We start from the raw sequence: 17,363 nt of genomic DNA, 5'->3' as shown, positions 1-17,363 counted from the left end.
TCAATTTCATAAATTATTTCAACATGAGCGATGCCAAACAATGCCATTACTGGCACCCTGCCCTGCTATACTAAACTTGTTTTGATAGATTTACCAAACAATTAACACTTGGGGTCACAGAAAGTGAGTTAAAAATTTTCAAACTCAATTTCATTATATATCCACCTTGATATTTTCTTCCATATATATTTTAGAAAAAAATTATTTGTTGATTAACTATTCATGAAAAGATAGTTTTGTGGGTGGCAGGGCCAGGGATGGTCAGATAATATCTCCAAATTTCTTTGTTCTATAAAAAGAACTCATGGTTTTACACGTTGATTTTCAACACCAGCGAGCTCAAATTCATTTGAAAATTTCAAATTTAAAAATTCAGAATGCATCAGAAACTTGTTAATACTTATTTCCCCCAGATTAGTATTGCAATGTTTTTAAAGTCTTATTTATTTACCTTAAGAGCTAGTATTCTTAGAGGGGTTCTTCAATTAATGGTTAAGAATTCTTCTTTTCATTTCTCTGATGGCCAGTGATGATGAGCATTTTTTCATGTGTCTGTTGGCTGCATAAATGGCTTATTTTGAGAAACGTCTGTTCATATCCTTTGCCCACTTTTTGATGGGGTTGTTTGTTTTTTTCTTGTAAATTTGTTTGAGTTCATTGTAGATTCTGGATGTTAGCCCTTTGTCAGATGAGTAGGTGGTAAAAATTTTCTCCCATTCTGTAGGCTGCCTGCTCACTCTGATGGTAGTTTCTTTTGTTTTGCAGAAGCTCTTTAGTTTAATTAGATCCCATTTGTCAATTTTGGCTTTTGTTGCCATTGCTTTTGGTGTTTTAGATATGAAGTCCTTACCCATGCCTATGTCCTGAATGGTATTGCCTGGGTTTTCTTCTAGGGTTTTTATGGTTTTAGGTCTAACATTTAAGTCTTTAATACAGTATGGCAATTCCTCAAGGATCTAGAACTAGAAATACCATTAGACCCAGCCATCCCATTACTGGGTATATACCCAAAGGATTATGTCATGCTGCTGTAAAGACATATGCACACGTATTTTTATTGTGGCACTATTCACAATAGCAAAGATTTGGAACCAACCCAAATATCCAACAATGATAGACTGGATTAAGAAAATGTGGCACATATATACCATGGAATACTATGCAGCCATAACAAATGATGAGTTCATGTCCTTTGCAGGGACATGGATGAAGCTGGAAACCATCTTTCTCAGCAAACTATCGCAAGGACAAAAAAACAAACACTGCATGTTCTCACTCATAGGTGGGAAATGAAGAATGAGAACACATGGACACAGGAAAGGGAACATCACACACAGGGGCCTGTTGTGGGGTAGGGGGAGGGGAGAGGGATAGCATTAGGAGATATACCTAATGTTAAATGACGAGTTGATGGGTGCAGCACACCAACATGGCACATGGATACATATGTAACAAACCTGCACGTTGTGCACATGTACCCTAGAACTTAAAGTATAATAATAAAAAAATGACTTCTTTTCACCTACTGAAAGGAAAATTGAGAATTTGAACCTATAAATGATATAGACCTTCACTGTATACTTTTATTTCTCCTCATCATTTTTTCTGTTTCCAAAATTCATGACTTTAGAGTTTATCTTTTCTTTGCTTGATGGGTAACTAAATGCGAACACTCTCAGGTCTAAAATATGCAGTAAGGTGCAGTGGTGGGCTCTCTAGGGTCTGATAGCATTTTTAGAAACAAGAAAGAATTTCAAAGTAAGTAATTTTATTAATAAATGTTTTCAGCCAGAAGATTTTAGTAAATTCTAGGCTGGGATTCAAACAGAGCTATTAAAACCAATCAATAATCTATAGGGACTGAGTTATTGCTTTTCCCTTTGTATTGACCCCACCCACACATGAATTTCTGTGACACTTTATGTGAAACATATTCATGCAATAGACCTACAGAAATGCCCATAGAATATTTGTAGATACACATTTATATTATTTTACTCAAAATATGGATTGTACTATATTTAATATATAAATATGTACAAAGAGATGTCATTCTGATATGTCATAAACATTGCTTTTAGTTGTCAACATGAACCCAGCTGAGTTTGAAGCTTTTTTTGTCCTTTAAGTCACACATATGCTCATTGGGTATCTTCCCTTATTTCTACATATGTGTGAATTTGGGGAAAGCTGTGTGTTTAGAAACACACAGAGTAGGGTGTAGAGAAACGCCAAATCCAATTTTCTCAGAGCCTTCTTTTTACTTGCTTTCTTTTGTTGCCAGAAGGTTCAAAGCTTCACAAATTAATGTGGTCCGCAGGTAGTATCTCTTGTGATGCACCTCAGTGGAAGAGCTGAATCAATTTCCAGAACCTTCCACTAGGCTACGTGGTCACAATACTTTAAAATAATTTCATTTATTTTAATTGCTTGATTAAGTAAGTCTCCTAGGATGGATCTAAGATAAACTTTACCTGCAGTGATTTCTGCCATATGTTGAGCATTAGAAATAAATTCTAGTCTAGATTGGGACTTCTGGGATCATTTAGCATCCAAACTCTCCTTTGAGTAAACGGTGAGAAGTGGTGAATATTTTTACAATCCAAATAGAGACGTCTATTAATCCTAAAATGAAATAGTCAGATATGGCAAAAAATAATCAAATGCAGTTATGGATGTTAGTTTTATTATATTTACTTGAAAATTCGTATTTTTCTGAATAACACATAGTTCCTCCAGTATTTAATGAACTAGTATTTACTAACTGCTGGAGACAGATGACTTAACTCAAACATTTAGGTAAATTATTTGTAACAGTCTTCCATTATCTCCATTTTAAAGACTTGAAGCTTAGATGCGTAAAATGACAAATCAGTGTCTCCTGGTTACACAGCAGTAGAGCTGGGTGGATCCAGAGGTTTCCTGACTCTGTCCAATGCTCTATTCATCCTTCTACAGAAACTCCTAATAATACTGAAAGAGTAAAGTGAGTACTTTGTTAAAGTTACAGGTTAAGTGTCATAGAAATATGGGGAATTAGTCACGTCTGAGAGAGGGGAAAGCCTCATAGATATAAGGCTGAAAATATTTGACCCGGTCACTCATAGATTTTGTTAAAGAGTTTGCATTTTGTTCATTAGGCCATTGGGAGCCATTAACAGATTTTTAAAGAAGGATAAATCATGATTCAAGTGTGTATTAAGAGAATAACTTTAGCAGCTGTGAGAATTAAAGACTGCAGCAGTGTTTGTTTTCCCAGCTTTTTGGATTTTTTCATAATATAACATATACTTTTTGTTTATAGGTTACATTGCTAGTGCCATAGTACTAAAGTTATGTATATTATAAGTTTACACAAAAGGGGAAAATAAAGATAAGATTCAACTCTTAATTCTTTTAAATTTTATTTTATTAACAGTAAAATACTTTTGCTTCCTAATATAAAGTTAAGATAGTAATACAATTTTACTACTATATAAAATTCATGTATGCTTACATTGAGAACAATGTGAATAAATATATTTCCTAAAAAGAAAACAACTCTGTAGTTTATTTACCCTTTGTGAAAAAGCTATATTATGTGCTTATCTTAGTTCAGTTTATTTTGATTCTTTAATCATTTTACTTTCATAGTTGTTATAATATTCATTCAATATTCATGATTTTATTCAATTTTAGAATATTTCTCCATTTTCAAATCTTACCCTTCAATTATGCAAAGTTTTGTGTTAAAACTTAGGTAATTCCCATCTTTGCTGATGACAGACAGTAGTTACAAATTAATTGGAAGTTGTCAGATTTTTAATAAATCAGCTCTATATCTACTAATAGAATTTGCAAACACTTTTAACAGGTGAGCAAAATATATTCCTGAGTTTTTAAATGTGTAGGTAAGAAGTTTTGTAGTTGCTGATATTAATATTGGGAGAAAATTACATAACCATATTGGATTTGATTAGTTCATCCTGTTCTGCCCTAGAATGTGGCTCATTAAATGCATCAGTATTGTGATTTTCTTGGCTTTTTAATGCTGTCTTAAATTTAGTGTTTTATTTTACTATTTTGTTGCTGAATCTTTTTTTAATCACTATTCTATGATGACCAGTTTGATTAAAATAAAATAATCAAAACCTGGCTTCAACTGCTTTGTAAGACAATATGCTGAAACTATCAATTATTCTACATTGTTGAATGTCCTCTTTGCCCTCAGGATTATTACAATATCAGAGGAAATGGCTGGCATACTGCCAAAGGAGTGGGCTAGCATTGACTTACATATTAATAATTACAGCTAATCTTCATTTACAATTTACTTTTTTCCAAGCACTGTTCTACCCTAACTAATCTTCACAGCAGCTCTGTGGAAAAAAGTACTATATTATCTGTATATTATATGCAAAGAAATAAATTATTTTTAATTTTACATTCATTGAATTTTGGGGGTAAAAATAAATATAAATAGACTGTCTAATATTTCTTCCAATACTCAGGAGATTGACTTTTAGCTCCTAGGGCATCTGTACCTCACTTTAGAGATCTCTAGATGAGAGATGTGCTGGAGGGAAGGAAGGAGATGGATTAGAAGGCATGGCAGTAGGCAAATGAAAAACAATGACATCTTGTACTAGGGCAATGGAAGTGCAGTTATACAGAAGGTAGAATTCATAGAATTTATGACTCTTTAACATAAACTTCAGTTAACACAGAAGAAATATAGGCAGCAATAACACAAAAGGCATATTTCCAACACCCTCAGAATTAATTGAACATAAACTTTTGGTTGATTCCAAGCTATGTGTTACTGTTTCATCCTTTTCCAAGTCTAGTGATTCAATTCTCCCCTTACCAGTTTGTTATGCAGTTGGTCACCGAGTCAGTGCCTTCCTCAGCTGCCCTGGTAGTATCAGAGGACTGCGGAGAATGGCTGCCACTTTGCGTTTTGGTAAAATGATTTATCTTTCAGGAGACAGAAGGATTACGAGAAAAGCACTAGCTATTCCGATTGTTCTGTTTCATATATGGTAGTAGTTACATGGTTAGTGGTACATGGACATATTTTGAACCTACAGATCAACCTGTGATCACTCAGTCCCGGACTTCCCTATTCCAGTCATATATTTTATGAATCTTTTGCCCCCAGCTTATTTTCCTTCTAATGTTTTTATTGTATTTTTTAATACACAGAACTATAAAACTTTTGTAAAGAACTAGTAAAGTTTTATTATTTTGCTTCTAAAGTCTTTTCTTTTTCCAAAATTATGTAACTATTTACCCGTAGTTTATTCTTCTTTGAAAAATGGTTTCAATTTTTACAATTACCACTTTAATCTCCTAGAGATCTTTGGCAAGTATTGTGAAGGCTATTGTTTTTTAATATTATTAACCAGTTATTTTAACTGGTTAGAATATTTATTTACTAGCCTTATTGATTTATAAAAATAAGTATTTTTATGTTTAATTCTATTTTCACCATTCTCTTTTATTTCAGTGTGTATTATGTTAAAATATTATATTTTAAAGTATGAAAGTGCTAATATTTCCTTGCTCATTTCACCACAAAATTTCTCTTTATTGTCTATTTATTTTTCTAAGTAACTTAGAATTAACTCAATACATCCAAAAATTTTGTTTTGACTTGTATAGAAATTATTTTAGATAACTGTATAAATTAATGTTAGAGAGTCAACATTTTTGGAATATTGAGTGTTCCTACACTGAATGTAATTTGGTTCAATATTTATTCAAGTGTTTTTAAATCCCTTAGTAAAATATTGAACGTTTATTTTTCTAAGTTTCTTAAAATTCATGGTTTTTTGGTTTCTGAACATTTTATATAATTTTTTAAGAATGTTGTGTTTAATTTTAAAATTTGTTTTGTATGTAGTAGTTCTTGATATATGGGTAAAAGTCTTATATTATTTTTACATTTGGTATTTCAGTCTTTGTAGAGAAAGGGTTTCCCTATGTTGCCCAGGCTGGCCTCAAACTCTTGGCCTCAAGCAATCCTCCCACCTCAGCCTCCCCAAGTGCTGGGATTTACAGGCATGAGCCACTATGCCTGGCCACATTTTCTTATTAGATCTACTGATTTTTATGTTGGTTGTCTGGAATTATTTAAACAATTCTATTATCTTTTTTTATTTTATTATGATTATACTCTAAGTTTTAGGGTACATGTGCACAATGTGCAGGTTTGTTACATATGTATCCATGTGCCATGTTGGTGTGCTGTACCCATTAACTTGTCATTTAACATTATTTATATCTCCTAATGCTATCCCTCCTCCCTCCCCCCACCCCACAACAGTCCCCGGAGTGTGATGTTCCCCTTCCTGTGTCCATGAGTTCTCATTGTTCAATTCCCACCTATGAGTGAGAACATGCGGTGTTTGGTTTTTTGTCCTTGAGATAGTTTACTGAGAATAATGGTTTCCAGTTTCATCCATGTCCCTACAAAGGACATGAACTCATCATTTTTATGGCTGCATAGTATTCCATGGTGTATATGTGCCACATTTTCTTAATCCAGTCTATCGTTGTTGGACATTTGGGTTGGTTCCAAGTCTTTGCTATTGTGAATCGTGCTGCAATAAACATATGTGTGCATGTGTATTTATAGCAGCATGATTTATAATCCTTTGGGTATATACCCAGTAATGGGATGGCTGGGTCAAATGGTATTTCTAGTTCTAGATCCCTGAGGAATCGCCACACTGACTTCCCCAATGGTTGAACTAGTTGACAGTCCCACCAACAGTGTAAAAGTGTTCCTATTTCTCCACATCCTCTCCAGCACCTGTTGTTTCCTGACTTTTTAATGGAACAATTCTATTATCTTAAAATGATCTTTTTTATTTCTGATTTTTAATTTTTAAAACTCATTCTATTTTATTGCAGAAATAGTACCGGCAAAGTATTCTTGAATTATTTCAGCTCTAGTATATATATAGTATGCCAAATTCTCAGTAGAAAATGAGATTCAGCTTTAATTATTGCAAAGGCCTGTGTGTTTTATCACCTTCTTAAGAGTTACAATAGCACATGAAAATCAAACTGTCATTAGCTGCTTTTTTTTTTTTTAAATCAAGGGCAGTGTGGACCTGCTTATTTTGAATGTGTAGCTGCAGGCATCAATTCCCATATCCTCTTTATTTCTCAGAAGATTTTGCTTCCTTATGACCACTTTGTATGCTGCGATCCATTAAGAGACCTATAGTGGGGGCCGGGCACGGTGGCTCACACTTGTAATCCCAGCACTTTGGGAGGCCGAGGCGGGCGAATCACGAGGTCAGGAGATCGAGACCACGGTGAAACCCCGTCTCTACTAAAAATACAAAAAAATTAGCCGGGCGTGGTGGCGGCGCCTGTAGTCCCAGCTACTCGGAGAGGCTGAGGCAGGAGAATGGCATGAACCCGGGAGGCGGAGCTTGCAGTGAGCCGAGATCGCGCCACTGCACTCCAGCCCGGGCGACAGAGTGAGACTCCGTCTCAAAAAAAAAAAACAAAAACAAAAAAAAAACCTATAGTGGGAACTGTTTTTCTTTAGATCACTTGTTTCTTTAGATCACTTGTTTATTGACACTGTTTTAACTCTTTACTAGCCATATATATATATGGCTAGTAAAGAGTTATATATATAAAGAGTTATATATATATGTATATATATATAAAGAGTTATATATATATGTATATATATATAAAGAGTTATATATATATGTATATATATATAAAGAGTTATATATATATGTATATATATATAAAGAGTTATATATATATGTATATATATATAAAGAGTTATATATATATGTATATATATATAAAGAGATATATATATAAAGAGTTATATATATATAAAGAGTTATATATATATATAAAGAGTTATATATATATGAAGAGTTTTATGTATATATATATAAAGAGTTATATATATAAAGATATTTATATATAAAGAGTTATATATATATGGCTAGTAAAGAGTTTTTTATATATATATATATATATGTATATATATATATATATATAAAACCTGGTGTATATGTATATATATATATATATATATATATACCAGGAGGTTAACTGTATATATATTTTGGAATATATTTTTGGAATATTGAGTGTTCGTACACTGAACGTAATTTGGTTCAATATTTATTCAAGTGTTTTTAAATCCCTTAGTAAAATATTGAACTTTTATTTTTGTAAGTTTCTTAAAATTCATATATATATACAGTTGACCTCCTGGTAAGTATGGTTTGCAGAGTGCATGTTATTTTAGTCTGATGATACGAGGATCAGTAGATCTGGAAGATGTGTGAACCTAAAAATGTGGCATTAAATACATTTCTGTAATAGTATTCCAATTTCTCATCCTTTCTTTGTAAAGTTGGAAATAAGAATTTTCAGCTGGAGATAAACATGCTTTATAATGCTATGGAATCATAAACACACAATCAATGTGATTAAGTACAAACTTACTGGAGAAAATCAGGAATTGGCTAATGGGACACCACGAGGGAGCACTGTTTATTCCGACCATGATGTCTGCTGGTGTGTAATCCACAGGATTGGCGAGCATACTCAAAGGTCTGTCTATGAGAACTTTTCTTTGTCTCTTTGCATAGCCGGGCTTAAGAACTCAAACAGGTAAGATTCATTTTGATGATTAGCAGATCAGCATCGGGAGAAGCCAATGAAGAGGATTTTGGGAAGATGCCAGTCTGTGAGCTACCTTGAAAAATGTAGGAAGATAGGGATTAGAAGGAATTAGGACAAGGGTATGTAGTATGGGCCCACAGGTTTCTGATCAGAGTTTTGATGTGACCTGTGGCCACAAGAAGCCTTTGCACGTCTTTGGCCTTCTGTGACTCTGCTGTTCCTATAACCTAGGCGTCTTTGTTCTCTCTTTCTTCCGTTTGTCCCAATTAGATTTAATATTGAGGATCATTCTGAGACTGTTGTGATGCTACCATTTTATTTGTCATCTGGAACAATTTTGCACATGCCTCTAACATGGCAACTGTCATGTTGCCGTGTAATTATCTGTTAATGTGGCTCTTCCTCATGGCACTAGATATGGTCAAGAATAATGCTGGAGTTCTGTTGCGGCTGCATTTAGGGATCAAGAGGTGAATTCAAGTAGAACTGTGACATAAACCCTAATTTAGGGGAAATAGCAGGCATACATTAAAAAGAGAAAGATTGACAGGAGAACAGAATAGGCCCTTTGGAGGGTATATGTTGGATATTAGGGGCAAGACTGGAAATGATGTTATTTGCCATGTTGCCTTTTAACCTCCAACATGATTTAAAGGGATAATTATATCTGAATCACCTAGTTCAGAATAGTTATCTTATTGAAAACAAGAAAAATAATTTAAAGCATCTCAAATTTACTCAGTGATCCAAATAACCTGAAATGATTGTTAAATGTTCAGCTTACCAGGCCTCTTTGAAATTCTAGTTCAGAAACACAGTGTTGGTTGCCTAGGAATTTGTGCTTTGAATAAGCTGACTACTGATGAATCTGGTACATGCTAACATGTGAGAACCAGTGATTGAGGCTATAATCTTAAGAAAGTTAAGCAGTTTATTTCCTTCTTCTAATATCTATTCCCTGCTTTCTTTTTACGTTAGAAGAACCCACAGATGAAGGCACATTTATAAAGATTGTATGTGTGACTAGGTTTGGCCAATGAGATATGTGGAACTGATGGGTACAAGTTCCTGGTGGTGTCCTTGTGAAGAAAGTCTGTGCTGCTTTTCCAACCCTGCCTTTATCTTGCTGCATGGGATGTGGACATGGTGGGTGCACCATCATAAGCCATGCAAATAAGGACCAGACTGCAGATTTGAGGGAGCAGCAAGATTGAAGGAGCCGGAATCCCTGGACATTATCCCTTTCACATGAGAGAAGTACTTTTTACCTGGCCATTCAGATCTGTTATATATAATCCAGCTCATATCTTGAATAATAGAATACAATAAAAGAGTAAAATAGTTAAAAACATAGTTTGGTGAAATGTAAATTAATATATGAAGACAAAAAGAGGAAACAGAATCTTAAGTCACAAAGTTGTTTATAGTGGTTATCTCTTAGACATGCATTTGGTTTCAAGTTTCTAGAAAGTAGAAGTAAAAAGGGAAATACGATTAGATATACTTTCTCCAATATCATAAGGTAAAACTTTGCTTATCCTTTACCTCTAAAGCTGTTTTTCAAGTGTTGTTACATATGTGGGGCATTATTGAACAATGAGAACACATGGACACATGAAGGGGAACATCACACACTGGGCACTGTTGTGGGGTGGGGGGAGGGGGGAGGGATAGCATTAGGAGATATACCTAATGTTAAATGACGAGTTAATGGGTGCAGCACACCAACATGGCACATGTATACATATGTAACTAACCTGCACGTTGTGCACATGTACCATAAAACTTAAAGTATAATTTAAAAAAAAGAAAATAAAAAGGCAGTGGGCAGAGAGCTCAATAATTACTTACAGCAATTGCATTAAGAGTTTCACAGTATAGTTGCTTAATAATAATAATCAGGCCGGGCACTTTGGGAGGCCAACGTGGGTTCAAGGCCAGCCTGGGCAACGTGGTGAAACCCTGCCTCCACTAAGATTACAAAAATTAGCTAGGTGTGGTGGCAGATGCCTGTAATCCCAGCTACTCAGGAGGCTGAGGCATAAGATTTGCTTGAACCCAGGAGGCAGAGGTTGAAGTGAGCTGAGATTGTGACACTGCACTCCAGCATGGGTGTGTGCCACTGCACTCAAGTCTGGGTGACAGAGGGGAACTCTGTCTCGCACACACAAAAACAAACAAAAATAATATTATTACTGTCCTGGAATCAATACAATATTGTGTAATCATGAAGAATTCCAATGCTTAATGCTCAGGATTAATTTAAGTATAAAATTAAGTATAAAATTTAGCATTATCATAGCACTGAATTTTATAGTTTTTAAGTATCAGAATCCCCTTTTCTTTTCAATTGAAATATGTGGCCGACCCTGATATGTAAAACAACTCTCTTGATTTAGGTGGGAGTGATAGGCTCTGACATCTTTCAGCTTGGCCTGCCCTTGTTCTTAAGGATCAGTAGATCTGGAAGATGTGTGAACCTCAAAATGTGAACTGTAGAACCTGAGAACTCAAGGTAGAAGTCCCTGATTTGAGGAATGAGTGTCTTGCATATTCTTCAAAGCGTATGTCATAAATATCACTTTGTGTCAGTGGAACTTTGATAAGATTCAGACGGCTTGACCACTCAAGGCTGTGTATATATATATATATATGCATATTTTTTTTTGCAAAACCCCACATATTTATATAGATTATGAAGGCTCACAACAGCACATCTCAAAAAAATTATGGAATCTTTAGATAATTTCTGGTGTATTTTGCTGATTTGTGTAGAAATATGACTCTTGTTGCTTAGTGATTTAATTTAAAGTGATAATTTATTGGCCAGAATAGATTGGTATAATCCTATCCTTCTGAATTAACTTAAGAACTTGAATTTACTCATTAAAAATTTTAAACATCTGCCAGCCTGGAAAAAACAGAGGCATATATGAAAATAAGTGCTGAAACAGTGAAAGGGAAAATGGAAAATTAATTCAGAGGATTTGGAATTGTTCTGAAGTAAAACTCATTTTTTAGATGGAAACACTTATTGGAGCTAACAAGATTTTTAGGGAGTGATTTCTTGATTGATCCCAGATTTTGGAGGTGTTCATTCCAAATCTTTGTCTGAGGTATTTTTTTAAAACCATAGAAATAGAGTTGGTAGCTTAGTAACTAATACTGCTTTGGAGGTTAACATTTTCAAGCAGGGCACCTTTGTGTTCACAAGAAATATAGAACCTACCAAAAAAATGCAGCTTGAAATACAAAGCAGACATTTTGGCTAGTTATATGGGGTTAACAAGGATAATAGGGGATAAAGATATAAATAGAATTTTGTCACTTAAGAGTTTGTTTCTGTTACAGTGAAAATAATGTCATGTCACAGGACATGAGAAAGGCTGCATTAGTAGAATTTATTTTGAAGGTTCCTAGATAATTGTTTTGTGCACAATCCTTAAACCGAGTCTAATTCCTCAACTTCTGAGTCACAGAAAGTCACAAAAAACTGGTGGCTCACAGCTTAATCTAGTCTATTGATTTTTATTTTTTGTGTGTGTACATGTGTGTCTAGGAATGTGCAGAGTCAACACTTTTTTTTTTTTAAGCTGACTTTAAATGCTTTTTGCAGTGGCTTACACTGCCTCTTTGGTTCATCACTGGCCCCACTATTTCTACTCTCTTCACACTTTTGCCCATGTTACATGCATATTAATTGTCTTGACTCTGATGGTATTTATATCTACCAATTTGTAACCATAGAGACTAATTCTTGCCTCTGGCATCTGAAGGGAAGCTGGGTTGCTATTCTCATTCTTTTTTTTCTAACTGCCTTTTTCTTTTTAATGAACAATTTTTTTCAGCAATTTTAGGTAAATAAGAGAACAGAACATGCTTATAACACTCCTGCCATTCACAGCATTAAACAGAGTGGTCATGAAAACAAACAAATACAAGCTAACTTTAAAAGATTTATGGATACTAAGATTAAAAAGCAAACAAACTTCTCAAATATTTAGATACAGATGCCTGAATAGAATAAACTGATTTCCTGAACTGTATGCTTGTGTACACATTGAAAGTTTCAAGAATATGGCTAGACATCATGTTCAGACCATTCAAGCAGACTCAGGAATTGGGTTCAAAAAACTTTGAGTAACATCTTACTATGAGGGTCTTTGGCTCAGAACTCAGACTTTTGGCAAAAAAGGCAGATCAAGTGCCATAACTAAAATAAGAACAGTTAATCTTTTCTTCTCCCCTCAACCCAAATCTAGACTCATTTCATGTTGACTTTATCAAATGATTTGATATTGAGGATTTGAATAAAGCAATGTTTATGCTTGTACTTGATTTTTCTAGAATGTTGTTGAAGAATAATTATCCAGATTGAGGACTCCTAGGAATTTTATTCACCTTTTTTACCATCCTATGTACATAGTCGTTCTATTTTTCTCCAACTAAACTTTTATTTAAAAGAGTTTCTAGAGGAGATCTTTAAAATGCAAACATTGTACGAAAGTTTTAAAACCACAGGACTTAAAATCTTCCTAACAACTACTTTTAATGACTCACTTTTGCCAATTTTGTTACTTTTAAACATTTTACATTTTGTGGTGGTTTTTATGATAATGTTATTCTCATTCTTTTGACTCTTTCTAGACGTGAGTAGTCTCATTACTCAGTGGGTTTGAGGCAATGGTGTGTTGGAACAACTCCTAGCAATCCACTGTACTTTCCAATTTCTTTCCAATCCATGATCGGGGACCCTTCAGTTGGTAGCTTGAACTCAGCCCTGGCGATATTTACACAATAGAAATCTGCCACTGCTACAAATGGTCTTGGGGAAGGGAGGTGAGTTAGTTGTTAAATATTTACCAAGATACCAGTGGTTTGAGAATATACCTGAGCGCTACAAAGTCTGATGTTAAAAGGATGGTAATTAACTCTTTGCTTTCATAGTAAACATTCATTTGGTACATGTAGCTTGCCAGGCATAGGGAGTGATTTTCTCCTGAAAGTAAATATTAACTGGGCTGAGCACTGTAAGAATGGAAATGGGGTGAAGATGCCAAGCGCTAGAGTTAAGATTATAGGTTCTGAGTTGAGACTTCTAGGGGATGAGCCCCAACTGCCCCAGTTTCTCACTGTGTATCTTTGGGAAAGTTGCTTAAACCCACTAAGCCTCAGTTTCCTCCTGTGTAATAGGGATTAAAACAGAATGTTTGCCATGGGTTTGCTTTCAGCACAGTGGCTGGCACATAGTAAACCCTCAATAAATGCTAATATGATAATTGCATTACCTACTACGTGTTTTTCCACATAATTTTATGAAATTTTAAAACAGCACCATGATGCAGATAGAACAATTTTCATATTTTGGATGAGGAAACTAAGGCTCAGAGAGGTCAAATAGCATCTCCATGATTGCACAAATGTTACATGGCAGAGATAGACTTTTTCTTTTTAAATGTAGGTCCACTAGGTTCCACAGCATTGGCAAATCTTTAGAAGGCTTAGAATTTTCTCTTTTTAGTTGTGGAATAATTGCCATAAACAATAATGTAGGCTTAGGTTTGGCTATAAGTACCAGAAGCAAAAAACTGTGTCTAACATACATTGTTGCTGCAGAACAAATCACCCCCAAACTAAGTGACATGCAGCAATCAAGCATTTATCATGCTCACAGGTCAGCTGGAGTGATTCAAACCAAGACTGAAGGTCTATGGGTCAGCTGAGGTGATTCTTTTTAAATTGCAGATTTGAAGAAGAGCTTCAAATCCACTTATTACCCATTCTTCAGGAATCAATGGGCTACTAGGCTAAGTTTTTTCTTGTGGCAAAGACAGTAGCATAAGAGGATAAGCTCAGCTATAAAATACAAACACACTTCAAGCTTTTGCTTGTGTATTATCTGCTGGCGTTCAATTGGTCAGGGCCAAAGGCAAGGGATAGGGAAGTGTACTGTGCTTTTTGTGGAAGGAACTGTAAAGACACATAGCTGGCAGGATACGAGGAAGGGTGAGGAATTGAGGGCAATATTCAATCTATTATATTATGGAATAGTGGCTTTAAAAGGTAAGAATTTATTTTTCTTTCATATGAAGATGTGGGTGTACTTGATCCAGGATTGTATGACAGCTCTTCTCCATGAATCCTTGAAGGGTTGAGATTCCTATTTTATATATCATTGCTGTGCCTAGCCTGGCCTCCATTGCCAAGATTAGGAGTTAATGAAATTTTTCTATAAATGGCCAAATAGCAAGTATTTTACATTTTGTGAGCCATATGGTTTCTGTTGGAACTATTGAACTCTGCCACTATAGTATGAAAATAGCCATAAACAGTAAGACGAATGAATGTGGCTGTGTTCTAATAAATTTTTTATGGACATTGATGATTTGAATTTTATATTATTTTCATGTGTCATAAAATATTCCTTTTTAAATTTTTTTTTAGCATCTAGAAAATGTAAAACTCATTTTCTTCTTGTCAGCTGTATAAAAACAGTCAGTTCGTTGAATTGTTGCATGGGCTATAGCTTGCTGACTCCTGCCCAAGATCATCTCAAAGATCAAATGATTGCTAAGTCATCACAGCTGCATTAGTCAGCAGGCAGGAGGAAGGGATGAAAAAACGGGGGAAAAGGGCATATTATACGCAGGTTGGATTTTTAAGAAAAACTTCCAAAAGCTGCCACATGGCATTCCCACTTATATCTCATTGGCGAAACTTAGTGACATGGTCACACCTAGCTGCAAGGGAAGCTGGGATAAGTAGTAGACTTTACTGTGATCAGTTAAACTTCCTTGTTAAAAATTGTGAGTTCTCTCTCTGTAAAGAAAAGGTAAAATAAATGCTATGGGACAACCAGCAGGCTCTGGCATCCAGTGTACAGAGTTTAGGGGTGAAGGGGCAGAAGAACTGAGTTCACTAACTACATCATTGGACATGAATAACGTGTCACTAAATTATCTTTTTATCATAGAAAATAGATACAATGTCTACTTTGAGAACAGTATCCTATAAGCCTCCTTGAGAGAAAAACAAAAATCAGAAACCTTTTTTTATAAATGGGAAACTTTTAAAGTAAACATGAAACAAATTATTTAACACAAGTTTTTTCTTCTAGTTCTGTACATAAAGGCCCTACTCTGTGTGTCTATATAAACTGAAGTTTTCATGCAATGAACATATCCCTTTAATTGTCAGACTTCTTAATTGTGTTTTGTAACTATCCACAATTATCTAAGCCATATTCTTAAACCTTGACTCTCATCTAAACTTGTCTGGATGTTGAAGTTGGTGAAACATGTGTCAGATAACCATAGTTAGTTGTAAAACATGGCTCATTTAAGAAATGGTAATTGTTTATAAAGTTTGCCTCTTATCAGTCACTTCAAATATAATCAAAAATGAAATTACTGTGATTTAAAAAAAACAAAACAGTAACTTGACAATTTTTTCTTTCCTAGGACAAAGCCCTAATATTTTGCAATATCAGAAGCATTTAGTGCCCAGCATTCAATTGCCTGAGCCCATTATAATCACAATCCCAATTTAGGGGCCAGGTCTGTGTGCAGGGAGCACCTGCCTCAAGTGCCTCCCATCCATCATTCTACTCTTCTGCCTCAGGGTTCTCTCCAGAGCTGTAGACCACAGTTTCATGCTGGTGCAGCCCATAGTGCAAGGGCAAACCCTCAAATAATAGTAAACAGGAATCAGTGGATAAGTGTTCCACCCTCCCAGAGTTTGGATGAAATATTCTGGGGTGTTTTTTGTACTTATTTGAGAGTATGGAACATTTGAACTGCTGCTGATGATGACAGTGACCCCAAGGATTCATTTGTTTTCTCCTTCCTTGTCTCATGTCCCTGCCTCCTCACTCTTGCTTCTTGGTATTATTCCTAGAAAAACTACATTTGCATTTCTAACAATTTCTTTTTTTTTGGCAGAGACTGGAGTTTTATTATTACTCAAATCAGTCTCCTTGAGCATTTGGGGATTTTTAAGGACAACTTGGTGGATGGTGGGGAAGTCAGCGAACTGAGAGTGCTGATTGGTCAGGTCAGAGATGAAATCATAAAGAGCCTTCTTGCACCAAGTCAGTTCCTGGGTGGGGACCATAAGAGCAGATGAGCCAGTTTATCAATCTGGGTGGTGCCAGTTGATCCATCAAATGCAGGGTCTGCAGAATGTCTCAAGCACTGGTCTTAGGTTTTACAATAGTGAATTTTATCCCCAAGAGCAATTTGGGGAGGGTCAGAATCTTGCAGCCTCTAGCTGCATAACTCCTAAACTGTAATTTCTAAACTTTCGGCTAATTTGTTAGTCCTACAAAGACAGTTGAGTCCGGGGTTTGTTTTGGGAAAGGGCTGTTATTGTCTTTGTTCTAAACTATAAACTCAGTTTCTCCCAAAGTTAGTTCAGCCTATGCCTAAGCATGAACAAGGACAGCTTGGAGGTTAGAAACAAGATGGAGTTGGTTAGGTCAGATCTCTTTTACTGTCTCAGTTATAATTTTGCAGTGGCAATTTCAATCCCTTGCTTTGGGTTTTATACCACCCTAAATGTGCCCGATCCCATCTGCATTTCTAACCAATTTCTAGGTGATGTTTATTCTTTTGGTTCAGGGACCACACTCTAAGAAGCACTGTAATAGTGTGGGAATGGGATAGAATACCTAGGGACATGGTGGGACACAGGTTTATAAGCAACCCTCA

This window comes from Symphalangus syndactylus, chromosome 4 (assembly GCF_028878055.3).
Source record: "Symphalangus syndactylus isolate Jambi chromosome 4, NHGRI_mSymSyn1-v2.1_pri, whole genome shotgun sequence".
NCBI classification, from domain to species: Eukaryota; Metazoa; Chordata; class Mammalia; order Primates; family Hylobatidae; genus Symphalangus; species Symphalangus syndactylus.
The sequence above is the reverse complement of the archived record's forward strand: the minus strand, read 5'-3'. Positions refer to the sequence as shown.